General features: G+C 41.7%; 1 protein-coding gene across 1 annotated transcript in view; it reads right to left on the bottom strand.

Annotated features, from left to right (window-relative positions):
• JPH1 (junctophilin 1) overlaps positions 1 to 16,377 on the bottom strand; it is a gene marked incomplete at both ends in the record, with an annotated part of 85,681 nt that overhangs the window by 46,774 nt on the left and 22,530 nt on the right. The gene's annotated exons all lie outside the window — the stretch shown is intronic.

Below are 16,377 nucleotides of genomic sequence, written 5' to 3'. Positions count from 1 at the left end.
GTAGCACCCACCACCAGCCTCCTCCTTCCAGAAGAACGGAACAGCAGCCATGATGGACTTAACAATGGGAGGACAGGGTGAGGCTACACGGAAATGACCGAGCTGGCTCTCAGAAACATGCTGGAAAGCTGTCTGTCCAACCTGAAGCTGAAAGACATCCCTTGTGTCCCACGGTTACACAAGATTCAACTCATACATGAACTCATTTTAGCTTTATTTCTCGGTGAAGAAGACTCTGTAGATTTCCTAATGTTACAGATGAAGACACAGAGGCTGAGAGATTAAAATAACTTGCCCAAGGTGAAGTAAAGACATTGCCTGACTTCAAAGCACGTGTTCTTCCCACATCCTACCACCATGCATTAGAGTGAATCAGATCCATCCCCCGACAAGGTCTACCAGCCTAGAATCTGCCACCAGGTTTTCCCTATCAAAGATCCAAGCTATTATTAGAGAAGATGTATGAATATTTTATTCTAAAACTGAATAATCTGTGATGGTCTGCCCAACCATAGGATGGACACATTCCATACTGTCCGAAAGGTTAAATCTTTTTCTGTGCTATTAGGACTCATATGTGAAGAATAGTCATACTGTAGCTGGGTGTGGTGGCACATGCCTGAAATCCTAGTACTTGGGAGGCTGAGAAAGGAGTATCACAAGTTTAAGGACAGCCTGAGCAATTTATTGAAACCCTTAGCAACTTAGTGAGACCATGTTTCAAAAATAATAAATATAGGGCTTGGGGTGTAGCTCAAAAGTGAGAATGCATCTGGTTAGACTATGCAAATGTGCGCACACACACACACTAAGCCATGGGTATCAATAATGTAATAAAACATCTTAAAAACTTCAGATTAGAATGTGTATATTTGAATATATATTCAAATATACTGTAATGTTTTACTAAAGGCATTTTAAAGAAGAGCATCTTGAATTTTAAAAGATAGTTAAGCTGGATGTGGTGGTGCACGCCTGTAATCCCAGTACTTGGGGGGCTGAGACAGAAGGACTGCAAGTTCGAGGACAGCCTCAGCAAGTAAGACTCTCATCAACCTAGTGAGACCCTGTTTCCAAAAAAGAAATAAAATCAGGCTAGGTGTGTATCTTGAAGGTAGAATGCCTCTGGGTTCAATCCCCAATATCTCCCTGCCCCCACACACATAGTTAAACAAGGTTATTAGACTGCTTGTGAAAGAAAGGTAATAGGGCAACCTAAGGATACATTACAAGGAAAGTAATAAGTAAAATGTGGTGCACCTAGCCCGCAGAATCCAACGTCACAGGCAGGTCAGTGGGCCTCATGGATAAGCCTTAAAACACTCGGCAGAAAAAAAAATACATAGAATGGTAAAACATAAAATATTAAAACCTGTAAGTAAAATAAGCTGTGTTGTATGGTGCCATTTGTGTAAATTAAAAAAAATAGAACACTACATTTTTCAATTTATACATAAACAATGACATATATAAGCGTACGTCACTGAAGAATTATGGAGTTGAAGAGAATGGGCCTGGGAAAAAGAGAAAACAGTGGGGCTTTATAGTGATGACTGCATACACAAGGCCAGGCACCGAGGACCGTGAGTACTTTAACCTTCTAAGCAGAAGGGCTAAGAAAAGTGAAAGGAAGGTGGGGGAGGAGATGAAGGAAGGGAAGACGTGTCGATAGGCCAACGGATGGTCAGAGGATGGACACAGGCTATGAATCCAGCTCAGAACGTTGACTCCACACATTCGTCATTATCTTTCAGTTCTATTTTTATCTTATAGTAAATATAAAGTGTACAATATCATCTTCAGTTTCAGAAACGTCATTAACGACATGCCTGTGCACAGTCAGCTCCTCTTCCCTGGCCCTGATTAGAAACCCAGGTCATACATAGCATGAATGCTAACATGCACTGAAGATGGTGCTTGTTGGCCACAGAACTGAACCCTTGGATTTGGTCCTTGTTATAAATATATAGACTGGCAGCATATAAACAGAGATAAAGGAAATGAATGGTGGTGAGCTGGTGATCAGGTGGGATTTACCATGTGAGTCCTTTTCCTCCTCTCCCCACCCCTGCTCCAGCAAGTCCAAGGAGCGGCAGTGATTGTGGATTTCCTCCCCTCAGACCCCGGCCTCCCAGAGTCCTCCTGCCCTCTACCCTCAGGCCAGCTGGGGAGGCACTGTGGTGGCTGGGGAAAACGCCTTCAGGAGCCAGGGCTGGTGAATGAACTCCTAAACAAACTCTCCACTGACACATCACTAAAAATAAGTCTGCTTACATGCATAACACATTTTTGGAACAGTAAGCCGAACTCTCTACTTTATCCTCTCCAGAGACTTACGTGCCATTCCCACTCTACACTATAGAAAATAAAATGCAGGGGCAATAACTCTGAGCACCGCAGGCAGTAACTTCTGATGTGATAAACGCTCATCTGCCAAGAAGTAAAGGACGGCAGGCCGGGTGGACAGGCACCGTGTATCAGCTGCGAGCCCGGATTCCGGTCAAATGCTGATAAGGCTTGCCTGGGCATTGCCTTATTTAGTCAGGCTGCTCTGCCCGAACACCGGTGCATGGTGACAACTGCGCATGCTATTACAAGTCTTTCTCCTTTCAGTCATCTGCTGACACACCAATTAGAAGAAGCGTCTCCACTACTGAAACACACTATTGCCTTTCCTGCTAGTGACCTGCCTAGAGAGAATGATGATGACGTTACAAATAAACCTGAGTATTTACTTGGCAAAGAGATTCTGAAAAGGAATAATACAAATTAAGTTTAGTTCTCAAGGTTCCCTCATAAGACTGAACTTTAACATGGGATATTATCACCCTATTGGTTCAGGTAAATTGCACATTCTTTTTCCAGAGACCACTATAATTACTATTTCTAAGTGTATTTTAAACATACACATTGTGATATTATAAAAAGCTTTATTTCAGGAATCATTGACATTAGGTGCATATATGAGAATACCAACGCCAGCCTCAGTACTGGATGGGGAAAGGGGAGCGGGAGGAGGGAGTCGGAGGAAGCGCTACATGGACTGTATGCATCTATGTCACTACCACTCTCAACTACACCACGATACAAGAATGCACCAAGTACAGAAAATCAGTGGTTTGACCTAGATGTGACTGTGCTACTAAACAACAACTAAACATGAGTCATCACAGACATAATCACCTTATGTATCTAAATTACTTTCTCTAAGTCTAGCATTTGAGACAGTTTTAATTGCTTATAAAATGGGGAAGTTCTTTATGTAGTGATATGGAATATAAATATCATTAAGCAACATCAAAACACACACACACACAAAATTATGAATAAGACATGGTTAACCTGGACAACCATTGGTGGGAGGGGGGAAGGGAAAACGGGGGCGGGGGGGAGAGGGCACCAAATATAGTTTAAATGTATACTATTTATGTTCAATAAAAAAATTGTTAAAAGAAATTAAAAAAATAGAAAGACTAAAAAAAATAGGGCTGGGGGTGTAGCTCAGAGGTAGAATGCCCCTGGGTTCCATCCCTAGTAACACACACACACACACACACACACACACCAAATCAGGGGGCAGACTGTGTATTCTGAGTGATAATCCTTTATCTGCAATTCCAAGAGCTAAAGAGCTTTAAAAACCAAAATTTTCTTTTCATAAGTTTAGTGCCAAGACTTGACAGTAACACCTGAATGCAACTGACATAAGGCTATTTGTGGTTCCTTTTTTTAATCCCACTTAGTGTGAATATTCAGTTTCTCTAGAGAATTAATGTGTTTGATTACTCGGTGCTGCTCGGGCCCCTGGGGATATTATGTAATTTATGCTATGTGCACTGTACTGCTTTTCTAAAATCCAGTAAGTGCTGGAGATGTTCTAAAACATACTTGGACCCAAAATATTCTGGATAGGAACAGTGGATTTGTGCTATGTGACTATCTGTGTGAAAAAGATTAAAAATTATTATATTTGTATATGTAAATATCTAAGAAAAAATGTATGAAAATACTAATAACAAATACTGCCTTCAGGGAAGAGTACCTGGTCAGCTGGGACAAGAGCAGGCGGGAGATTTACACTTGGTCTAAACCATCTTGATTTTCAGATTTTGAACCATGAACATGAATATTTTTGTGAAATAAAATTAAAAAAAAAATATATATATATATATATATATAACCACTTGAAAACATATGGCAAGAACACAATCTACTTACAATATGTCTTGTTAAGTTTTCTGTAAGTGATGCCAAACCCCTAAAGTTTGTGGAGCCTTTGACCACCCCTTCCAGGGCTCCATAAATCCATTTCTCCTGACTCTCATTTTAAACATGTCCAAGTCTTCCTAAGGTAGCCCTCTGTCCCTTTAAAACACTTTCCATATTTATTTTTTGTACTGGGGTTTGAATCCAAGGTCATTCTACCTCCCACAGTATACCCCCAGACCTTTTTATTTTTTATTCTGAAACAGGGTCTTGCTAAGTTGCTAGGAGCCTCACTAAATTATGAGGATGGCCTGGAGCTTGCAATCCTCTTTTCTCAGCCTCCCAAGACAGGTCTGCACCATCATATCTGGCTCTTTAAAACATTTTTTATAGTCCATATCTTACATAAAGCTTTCATCTCTCTAACCCACCTAGGGTTTTTTTTTTTTTTTTTAGCTATGTCAGTAACACTATACAATGCACATGCTTATTTGTCCTCTTCTCTATTACACTGGAAATTCATGGAAGCAAGGGGATTAGATACTTTGCTTTAAATTTTTTACTTGGCACACTTTTTCTCACATTGACAGTTAATTATACTATGTGTATATTTGGTCTTCCTAATGAGTCTTCCAGGGCCTGCTCAAAGAGTAAGTGATAATTGTTTGCTAAACTGAATTAAGCATATAAAACACAATCATACCTGGCATACACCTGTAATCCCAGTCCTTGGGAGGTTGAGACAAAAGGATGACAGTTTCAAGGCCAGTCTCAGCAATTTATAGATACCCAGCAACATAGTGAGACTCAAACAAAAAAAAGGGGGGGGGGCTGGGGGTGTAGCTCAGACAGTGAACACCCTTGGGTTCTATCCACAGTATGTAAAACAGAAAAATAAACCCGCAAATATTTTCTATGAAGTCTTTATAATTGTTATTAAGAGTCCTAAGGAACCTAAGAGTCAAAAACCTTTACAAATCACAGGCTACTAAATTTAGAAATATCCCAAATCCTTAGCTTTCTTAGGCCACTTGAAATCACTTCAAAATGATTTTTGTAAAAGGTCACTAAATTGTACTAGTATACCTATGAGATTTAACAATGAGTTTACAAATTGGACTATTTACATTGCTATGTTTATGAAACTTATTAGTTAACAATTTTTGCATTAGTATACATATGTAATTTAATAACAGACTATTGAGTCAGTTTCTCTTTTTTTGTTAAGGCACAAAAGCAGAGACTTTTGAAGAAGGGTGAAATTTCATTCAGCCAAGTAAAATTTCCCTCTGACTATGCACTGCCTTCAAGTCCCTCTGCTGCTTTGGTGATGGCAACAAACCTCTGCATTCAAAGCTATCCAAAACAAAACAAAGTACATTTTCTCTGGAAAATTATTCCTACTGAAGAAATGTAAACACAAACTAAAGACAAAACATCTAAGTAGTTTTCAATATGTACTTAATTCACCTGATAATCATAGATTTTTTTTCAGCCAGAAAAACTTTGACAACGATTTTGAGTTGTCATTCTCACTTTATGGATAAGAAAATGTGATCTACTGCTGGTGTGTATAATTATTTTAAAAACTGGCTGGACTTATTTAAAGAAACAAGTACTATACCGCCCAATGAATATCCAAACTGGCTTATGTGCCAAGTGCCAAGGAGAAGAGGAATAGGAGGCACTAGGAAAGGCGGCCCAGAAGGGGCTTTGGCAGGCTGAGTTTCATCTTCTCGTGCTCCCCTGGTTGCCAAGTCTTGCTGCCCAATACAGCAGAATTTCAGCTGCACCAGCACTCACCCTGCAAGCCCTGTTTACCTGCCTCACTGGAGGAAGGGCTGCCTTGACAGCCCATTTCATGAACATACATAAATGGACTCTTAACAAACATCCATTAAATGAGCCCATGGATATGATATTTTACATATATATATATATATATATATATATATATATATATATATATATATATATATATATATATATATATATATATATATATATAGTGGTACTGGAGTTCCTGGAAGCCCTTCTACCTCCGGGCTATGCTCCCAGACCTATTTTTACATTTTTATTTGGAAACAGGGTCTCCTAAGCCTGCACGCGCGGCTGGCTTCGAACCTGCGCGATCCTCCTGTCTCTGCCTCCCAAGCGCAGGGATTAGAAGCGTGCGCCACCACGCCCGGCCCATGGACATAATATTCTAAGGTAAAAATGGCTGTAAGAGACTGGGGCATCAGGGAGAACAGAGAATACTGGTCTCGAACAAGGGAAGTGGTAAAGGTAAGGAGTGGGAAGTGAGGAGGCAGATCAAGTAGAGGGCAAGAAAAGGCAAGAGGATAGTCAAGGAGCATGCGAGAAGCCAAGGAAATAAGTACTTTACTACCAAGGTGACACAAAGAAAAGTTGAGCCCTTGGAAGATCGTGAGAAAGATGGACAGGTTTATCACCTTCAATAAATGCTAAATAAACAGAAGGCATGGAACCACAGACTTACATAATTTTAGGGATAGTCTTAGATGATTTGTAGAGTCATTTGTTTCGATGTATCAGATAAGAGCTAGTAAGTATTTTAATTGTGTAGATTTTATTAAAGTGACTCAAACTACGCTCTAGTCTTTGGTGATCTGAATAATCTTTTGTTCTGATATTTCAGATAAAAGCTAGTAAATATTTTAACCATTAGAGCTGACTTGGTTTAAAGTGACAAACTATGTACTTCTATGCACAGAATGGAGATTTCACCTAAGAGTTTATGGCTGGGCAAACAGGGACTCACACTTAGGCCAGGTGAAGAGGGTGGCTGGGTGGCTGTGTAAACTCTGAGGGATGCCAGCAAATGAATCCAAAGAAATACATCTGCACTAAAAACTCAGGACCCATTAAACCATGCAACCTTCGATGTCACGCAGAACATTTTCTACAGAAACCTTGTCTAAGAAGAAGGGGCACCAGTTTACTTATGTCTGATACAGAATTAGAAGGCAATGACTATGATGGCCTAACTGTAGTGGGCGCAGTGCTGATATCCATCTCAGGCATCACTAGCTTCGGAGAAAGACAGCAACACAAATCTGCTTAGCAAGGCAGAAAGGTGGTAAAACAGATGAATAATGGTAATTAAAGCTTTTATTCTTTTTGGTATTGGGGATTGAACCTGGGGGGATTCTACTTTCAAGCCACACCCCCAGTCCTATTTATTTATTTATTTTTGTGGCACCAGGGATGAAACTCAGGGACATTCTACCTCTGAGCTATGTCCCCAGCCCTAGTTTTTAGGTTTTTTTTTTTTTTTTTTTTTTGAAACAGGGTCTCACTAAGTTGGCAAAGGGCCTAAGTGGCTGAGGCTGTCTGTGATCCTCTGGTCTCCACCTCCTGAATGCTGGGATTACAAGCATGTGCCACCACGTCCGGCCCTTTTTATTTTTTTTTAGTACTGAGGATGGAACCCAGGGACATTCTATCTCTGGGCTACACCCCCAGTCCTATTTTTTCTTTTATTTTTGAAACAGAGTCTCACTAAGTTGCAGAGGACCTCACTAAGTTGTTGAGGCTGGTTGAGAACCTGTGATACTGTCTCAGCCTCCCAAATACTGGGATTACAAGTGTGCGTCACCATGCCTGAATTTTTTATTTTGATATAGGATCTTGCTAAGTTGCTGAGGCTGGCCTTGAACCTGAGATCCTGTTTCAGCCTCCCAAGTACTGGGATTACAAGCATATGCCACCATGCCCATCCAGTCAATTTTGAGGTTAAAAAAAAGAAAACTCAAGGGCAATTAATTGAAAAATGCACAATAATCACAACCTTCTCATAGGACACCAATCAGGAAGCAGGTGTGTTTCACGCTGATCCCAACCCCCCGCTGTCCTGCCCTTGCCCCCCACATCCACGTGGTGCCCTTTCCGAATGCTCCTTGCTCTACTTAGAACAGGCTTCCCTCATTCTGTCTGCCCAAAGCCTTCTCATGGTTCAAGATCTGTCTCCAACCCAATTCCCCCACGAGGCCTTTCCTGGTGCTCCCATGTGCATAATTCCTTTGATCTTTTGAGCTTTATCCAGCACTTAAAGGATTCTGAAAAGCACAAGAGATTCTACCATGTCCTCTACTTGTAGCAGTTATATTCCACAGCTGGGAACACAGCTTGCTCACCTCCAACCCCGTGAACACCCCGCAGCTTTCACTCACAGAAGCACCAACAAATGCACCTTAATAAAGGGGAACAGTGTAGGTCTTTCACGAATTGCCAAGACACCCAGGGTTAGTACCAACTTGTAGGTCCTTATTTTTAAATTAATTCTTCTGGTGTTGTTTTGCAGATTACAAGATTACCCAACTCTGTATGGAGGAGGAGACTGGTGCCAGGGATTTCCCTAAAGCCTAAACAGACACACAGTGAAAAGGACAAAATGAGGATATTTTAATAATCATAAGTTGGAAATTTCACACTGTTTGCTTTAAAAAATTAAATTAAAAAGTAGTAGAAAAAGAATTTTCTCATATTTTAAAGTTCGAGTATTTCTTCAGAACAGGCTGACTGAAGCAACATAGGCAGGAACGCAGACTTGTAGATGTGGAGGTGGCAAGTGTGTTGAGTGGGGAAGTCCACCCTGTCCTGTTCAGCAAGGCAAGACCCAGAACAAAGACATGGGTGTCCAGCCCACAGCTGTATAAACACCACAGCACATGGAGGTGAATCAGGCTAGTCTGCGTTTGAAAAGGAAACCTGCTCCTCAAAAATCTGTCTCTATGGTCACGTCTGCACACACCCTGCAGCAGCCTTCAGGAACTTCAGAGGTGTGGCCACGCACACTGCAGGCTGTGTTTTATTCACATGTGTATGCAGTGTATTAGGAGAAAACCATTTACCCTAAACCAGAACATGAATAGAAATATTTATAGGTATATTTCTTTTTCATTTTTTTCTTTTTGGTGGTACTGGGGTTTCTGGAAACCCTTTTACCTCCGGGCTACACTTCCAGACCTATTTTTATACTTTTTAATTTGGAAACGAGTCTCTTAAGCTAGCACAGCTGGCTTTGAACCTGTGCCATCCTCCTGTCTCCGCCTCCCAAGCGTGGGGATGACAAGCGTGCACCACCACGCCCGGCTTACAGGTATATTTCTAAAAGACCTTGGAGTGCCAATGAAGTTCCACTAGCCTAATAACTGAGTACACATATTGCCTGAAAAGCCTCGGATGATAACTCCAAGGCATTATCATAGCCTCAGATATGCCCTGCGTGACCACAGAACAACTTCCCCAGATCTCTTAGTGTGTCCCATAAGAGCACTAACAGCTCACAGTATATGCTAAGCCCCATTTCAAATGCTCAACATACACCTACTAGACTTGACTCTGACTCACTGAGCACACATACCCTGTGGGTCCTATTAATTATCACTCCCATTGTACAGATGAGGCCACTAAAGCTTAGAGAGAGAAAGGTGGCTGCCTGAAGCCACTCAGCTCCAAGGTGACAATCAGGGTTGAGAGTCGCTTTGGCTCTCGTGTCTGTGCTCTTAACCACTACCCCACATTGCAGAAAATTTTCAAACAATTTTCTAAACCTGTCTGGGCAAAACTCAGACTGTTGTGTTAAAGACAAATTGTTTCTTTTCTGTTGATAAATTTCTGGGTGATGTAGCTCACATCATTTCTTTCCTGATTTCAGAAACTATAATAGAATTAGTTGACCTCTTCTTCCAGGGCCAGACTGGCCAAAATAAGCGAAGACACTTTATTAGAGATGAAACTAGGCAGAGTGTTCATACCACCACCTATGAGACGTATTTGCCAGAAACAGGATACTTTGAACTCTACTGTTTGAAGATCCTGGGGACCAACAGACACCCACCATTCCCTTGCAGGTGCTGGAGAGGTGGGCTCTCTTGAGGCAACACAGAGGAGCAGAGCCCTTGCCTCAGTCCTGGCTCCCAAAGTAGAAGGACTCACTCTGGGCTGTCCTGGGGAGTGATGGGGTGACAGCCTTGCAAATCGGAGTGAGCTCTTTTGAAGGTGAGAGCTGACAGAGCCACTGGAATCCACAGCAACTACACAGAAGCAGCACAAGTGGGTGGAAGGGGAATCTGTGAATGAGTGCCCAAGCCCAGGCCTGGGGACTTCTCTGTAACTTGACTGCTCCCTGTTGAAGATAAAGCTCCCAGCTCCTACTCTCTGCGCCTCTCAGACTGCTGAGTGATTCAGATGATAACACGAACCTGCCTTACTCACCTCTCCAGCCTCAGTTCCAAAGGAGAAGCCAAAATGAGGTTGGCCACAGCTGAAACAGGGCTACCTTCAGGCCTAGATGCACCTTCCCTGAGCCAGTGGGCAAAAGTTTTATACCCAGCTCTCTTCTCCTGGAAATTGCTTCCTTACTCGAAATGAACCTCTTTCGGGTGATGCTCCCAAGTATTAGCTGACCTCCAGCAAGCTCTTATTTAATTTCAAGCTGGATGGCAATTTGCATATCCATCTCTGCCACTTGGTCAAACATTCACTGGAGGATAGGGACTACATCTTTTTTATTTTGTTTTCTCCCGAAGCACCTACTTGCTCTACGTGGAACAGGTATTTAGGAAATGTTGAATGGGGTTACAGAATTTACCCTAACACAAATATTAACTACTCTTGTGACCCTCACAATAGTCCCCGCAGCTGTCACGGCTCTCCCATTCTGCAGATGAACCCATTCTGCAGATGAAGGAGTGAGAGAGGAAAAGGTCCAGCCCTGTGTCCCACTCCATCATCAACAGGGCCAGGGTTTGTGCCAATTGTCTGGCTGCAGAGTGTGCATCTTACCCAGCAACTACGCAGACTGCTCCTCTGTGGCTTGCAACTACAAGAGTGCAAGTGATAGTAACATTTTCCTTTTTTGCAGGGAACCAACAGATGAATATCTCATTCCTGCCTGCCTGCATAGGGGATTGAATCTTGGGGTGTTCTACCTCAGAGCTATACTAACAGTCCTATTTTATTTTGAAACAGGGTCTCGCTAAGTTGCTGAGGCTGGCCTTGAACCCACAATCCTCCTGTCTCAGCATTCCCAAGTACTAGGATTTTAAGTATGTGCCACTATGCTTGGCTCAGATTAATCTCTTAATCCTCTGGGTTCTTGCCCATGCAGGTCCCTCTATTTAGAAAGCTCTTCTATTTCTGGAAACAGATCTCAAGACCCCACTCACCAACTACCTCTTCAAAGTCTCTCTTGCTTCCTGCAGATAGTTAGGGACCTATCAATCAGCCTATCTATTTCAATCCATCTGTCTATCTATCATCCTTTGCTGTCTCTGTCCTCATCACTTCACATTTGATCTGCTAGCATTACCCTCAGTATCCTGCCCTGAATACGAGGTATTGGGCTGCTTTTTCATGATAGTCAGCATCTAAGTACTTAACAATTGTCGGCAGTAACAATTTACTAAATACCTATTGTTACTATGCTAAAGACATCCACATATAGACTTGATATTCTTTAATTCTACAACCTTCCTCAAGCTAGGTGCCAAATTGTCCCATTTTTTAGGACTAAAAATTTAAGGTATAAAAGGTCTCAAACTACAGCTGCATAAGATTTCCCTGTAAGATTTCAGCTCAGTCTAATAAGGTTCTAGAGTCTTTCTGGCATCGTTATCCTCAAACCCAGAGACAGCCAGTACCCTGGGGCAAAGCAGGATGCTCTCCTGCAGTCTGTCTGCGGGTGAGTTTGTAGGTTCTTGCTTCTGGGACATGATCTGGGTCTTGTGAAGGAAGAGGGTACAGTCCCTGGGTCATGGGCCAGGGGGACCTCTTGCTCCTGCTCAGCTCACTTACTTCCCCCAGGTGTCACCTGTGAACTTGAGCAGAGCTCAAGGATATCAGTGTCTCTATCCACAAAGGACTTTCGGTAATAAAAGAAATTCACTTCCCTACTGAACTGAACAACTTTCATGCAATAATCTCAGTAAGGAGATTTAAAAATATATACATAGCTGGGCGTGGTGACACACACTTGTAATCCCCGTGCTTGGGAGGTGAAGACAGGAGGATCACGCAGGTTTGAAGCCAGCCCTGCTGGCTTAAGAGACCCTGTTTCAAAATAAAATATAAAAAAATAGGTCTGGGAGTGTAGCTCAGAGGTAGAAGGGTTCCATCCCCAGTACCACCAAAAAAAAAAAAAAAAAAAATATATATATATATATATATATATATATATATATGGGAGGGAGGGAGGGAGGGAGGGAGGGGGAGGGGGAGGGGGAGGGGGAGAGGGAGAGGGAGAGGGAGAGGGAGAGGGAGAGAGAGAGAGAGAGAGAGAGAGAGAGAGAGAGAAGCCAGGCATGGTGGTGCATGCCTGTAATCCTAGTATTTGGGAGGCTGAGACAGGAGGATTGCAGGTCCAAGATCAGCCTCAGCAATCTAGTGAGACCATGTTTCAAAGTAGGAAAAAAAGGAAGGAGCTGGGTGTTCCTCAGGGGTAGAATGCTCCTGAGTTCAATCCTCAGTAAACACACACATACACAAATAAATGTATATATGTAATATATATAGTAGTGAGCTAACACATGAACTGTCATAATCCTTATTAAATCTTAGCCTTGTCCTGCATATTCTAACTCTCTAAAGAACACCACTAACTTGAAATGATAAACCAGTCTAAACCAAGTGTTTAGAGTACCTATACTGTCTTGGCACCTTTGCTGGGTTCCATGTGAAGCATAAAAAATGAATTTTTATTAGTTATAGAGTAGTATTGATAAGCATATAGTAGGCCACTGAAGTTTAAAAATGACCTGTTCATGATCATCACTTTATTTCTCCACAGTGTATAAGTAAACATTTTATTCTGGGCAGCACCCCCAGAGGTAGTTATTGCTAAAAGTCATTCTAGGTTGCTTTAGATTTGTGAATAACTATTGGGAAAAATCTTTTAATAACTCTTTCTGACCTTATAGCCTCCAAATATAGCAGCTTGCCTAAAAATTCACCCAAAATTTTTATTTTTTTCCTAACAAGAAATGTCTTCTTTTCCCGATCTTCACAGCTTTATTAAAGTATAATAGATGTGTAAAAATTGTATGTTTATGATGTACAGTGTGTTTTCACATGTATAAATTGTGGAATGACTAAACCAAGCTAATATATCCAAGAAAACCCTTAACTTCTGAAACTGAAAAACTTTTGTCTCCAACTAAGTCAAAGTCCTCAGACAAAAAATATAAAGTACAACTTGATGCAGTCCAAGATGTTGCAAGATCATCTCAGCAGCAACCAAGTGTGTTCTTAACCAGCATCTACTCACACGGCTTTTCTGTGTCTTCAAGCTACACAAAGGACAACAGCATTTTCATTTTTGCAGGAAAGAAACAGACCAATCTCTTAATCCTCTAGGCTTTCTGCCCAAGCAGGTCCCTCTGTTTGCAAAGCTCTTCTTCCCCTTTCTACTTCTGGAAACTGAAAGAACTTGTGAAGAGTTTATTAGTCAAACAATGATATTTTGACTCATTTACTCATCATTTAGTAATTTTTTTTTGTTTATCATATTTTTATGTTTTATGAGCCTTAAGAAATACTATTGGAGTAAAGCAGAATATTCCACAACTATTATTTTTCTTTTTAAATATATTGTTATTGGTGCATACTGTTGTAACTATCCATCATATTAAGGATTAGTGTGATAGACGCATATGTACAATATGTACACACAGCACCTGGCACAACTAGTATTTTTCTTTTTCTTTTCTTTTTTTTTTTTTTTGTGGTACTGGGGGTGGAGCTCAGGGGCTTCTCTGCCTCCAGGATTTACTCCCAGACCGATTTTATACTTTATTTGGAAACAGGGTCTAAGTTGCTGAGAGCCTCACTAAGTAGCTGAGGCTGGCTTTGAACTTGTGTGATCCTCCTGTCTCAGCCTCCCAAGCGCTGGGATTAAAAGTGTGCGCCACCACACCTGGCCTAGTATTTTTCTATTAGAAAATTAAGAATGCTTCACAAGAGACCTCTGCACCTCATGATCCTTACCCCCAACCTGCTTCCTCTCAAGGGATGACAGATCAGATCCTGAAGAGCAGGAGGCCGGCTCACTCTAGCAGGGGCCTACTACTAATACCTGCAGGAAGACTAGATTGAGCTCTAGGACAGGCCTTGGAGCCTGCATGGATTCTCTATCCTAAGCCAGAGGGAGGTCAAATCAAACCTGTGAGGCATTAAGAGTAGGGACCAGAGAAAGAAAGACAGATGATACTGCAAAACCTAAGTACAAAAGAGGCCCTCAGCTCCTCTTGTTTTTCTTTCTAAGCTAAACCCAGCACTCTTTGCAGAACTCCTGACTCGGTGTTCATCCTACCTACTCCATGGAGTTGCACTGCCCAATTACGTTCTCCCAAGAGTTTAGTGGATAGGGTTTGGGGCCTGAATTAAGCACGGCAAAGTTTCCACACTCTTTAAACCAGAAAGATAAGAATTTTCAATCTTCAAGTAAGACGTGTTCATTCTCCTGTTTTGTATTGTACACAAATAACTGATATAAAAGGAAAAGTGTCTTTTGCATGCAAAGAAAGTTGCAGGGGCTAATTTCATTCTCCTGTATAGATTTAATCAAAGACAACCAGCAGCATGGAGAGTGAATTACAGCTCAGGCTGCTTTGTAGTAGACTAGTTAGTGTGAATGCTATTTTATTGATTATACCTTAAATAAAACAGATTTGCTAAGTTGATTATATTTTAGGTAATGGAATTATGCTAATAAACTACATTTAAGGCCACAACCAAGCCTGTTTGGCACCTTATCTTAGTATAAAACCATTCCCTGCATCATTATCTTTGCGTCCTCAGAGATTATTTCACTTATCCCCTCTACTCACTTTTTCAACTCTATTTATTATAAATGTCAGTGTGGATCTTTGAATTTGACTTTCATATCCCTAGGAAGCTCTGAGGTCCCCAAGGCTCCACAGTATCATTTAAATATGGAACTCATGTGTTGTTTTTCTTCAATGTCCAGATTTTGTAGGGTTGGTTATTTTCCTTTCGTAAGTGTCCCATCATTATTCACAATGTCATCTGTTGCTCTTAGCTAGTTTTGCTCTTGTCTTTAGAGCTTTAACTCCCTTGTATACAACCAGGTGCTTACGAGATGAGTTTTCCCTTTATAGACTTCAGGATCTAGTTCTTTTTGCCTGGATTGATTCTGTCATGTCCTTGACATCGTCTCCCCTGTCCCCAACTTCTGCTGCTTGCAGTCCACCTTGTGCACAGCAGCCAAGATCACTCTCCTCAGATGTTGTTTTGCTCATGTTACTAACTTCCTCAGAACTCTGAAACGGTTTCCACTTGTGTATTGCATAACTCCTGATTAGTGCTTCTGAGAGCCTTTCATAGTCAGGCACCCCGTATCTAATTGTCCTCTCCTCCTGCCATGACTCAGCTGTGCTCTGCACAGCAAAGCAAAACACTGGGTCTTGGATTATCCACACTGACAGGGTGGCGTACGATCCCGAAGGGATCTGAGTACACTTCTGTACTCACATTTGTGACTAAGACTTCTCAGGGGATGAAGCTCCAGAGTCTAAATCTGACAGTAGGGTTGTATCCAATGTGTCTAGCCTCCTACTTCCCTATTTTAAAAGAAAATTCCTTGCTATACACCAACAGCATTAATTTTTCAGAAATTTTGGGAGTAGCATCACTACTGCTCTCCATATATCTTTGAAGTTTCTGGATATTTTCCTGGTGGTAGATGAGGGTGAGAGGGAGGTGAGTGCATAAGAAAGATCTTTGTGATCAGGTTCTATTGGTCATGAACAGCAACACAGAACACAAAGAGATTCATCATCAGGCTTTGAGGCTAAAATCCAGATCCACCCCAGCAGACCTTGGGCTGATACTGCTCATAGACAGGGAGTGCTGGGTGAGTTTTCTTGCCTTGGAGAGCATTTCCTTCTTCCCAGGTTCTGAGTCATAAATACACTATTCCTCTCCCACCTAGTGACACCTCCACCCACCTCGGGCAAATGAGCTTCCCCTGAAAAGGTTGCTCACCGATCACATTCTTTATGAAGTAACTCCAGACCAACTCTGCTGGCCCCAGCCACACCAGTTATACCAGGATCCTCTTTATTCACATCGGCTAATTTTCCTCCCACTTGTCACTGTCATTTCTTAGGGGTCAGCAGGCACACACAT

This window comes from Muscardinus avellanarius, assembly GCF_963383645.1.
Source record: "Muscardinus avellanarius genome assembly, chromosome: 4".
Taxonomy (NCBI): domain Eukaryota; kingdom Metazoa; phylum Chordata; class Mammalia; order Rodentia; family Gliridae; genus Muscardinus; species Muscardinus avellanarius.
This window is presented reverse-complemented; position numbering and strand designations above follow the sequence as displayed.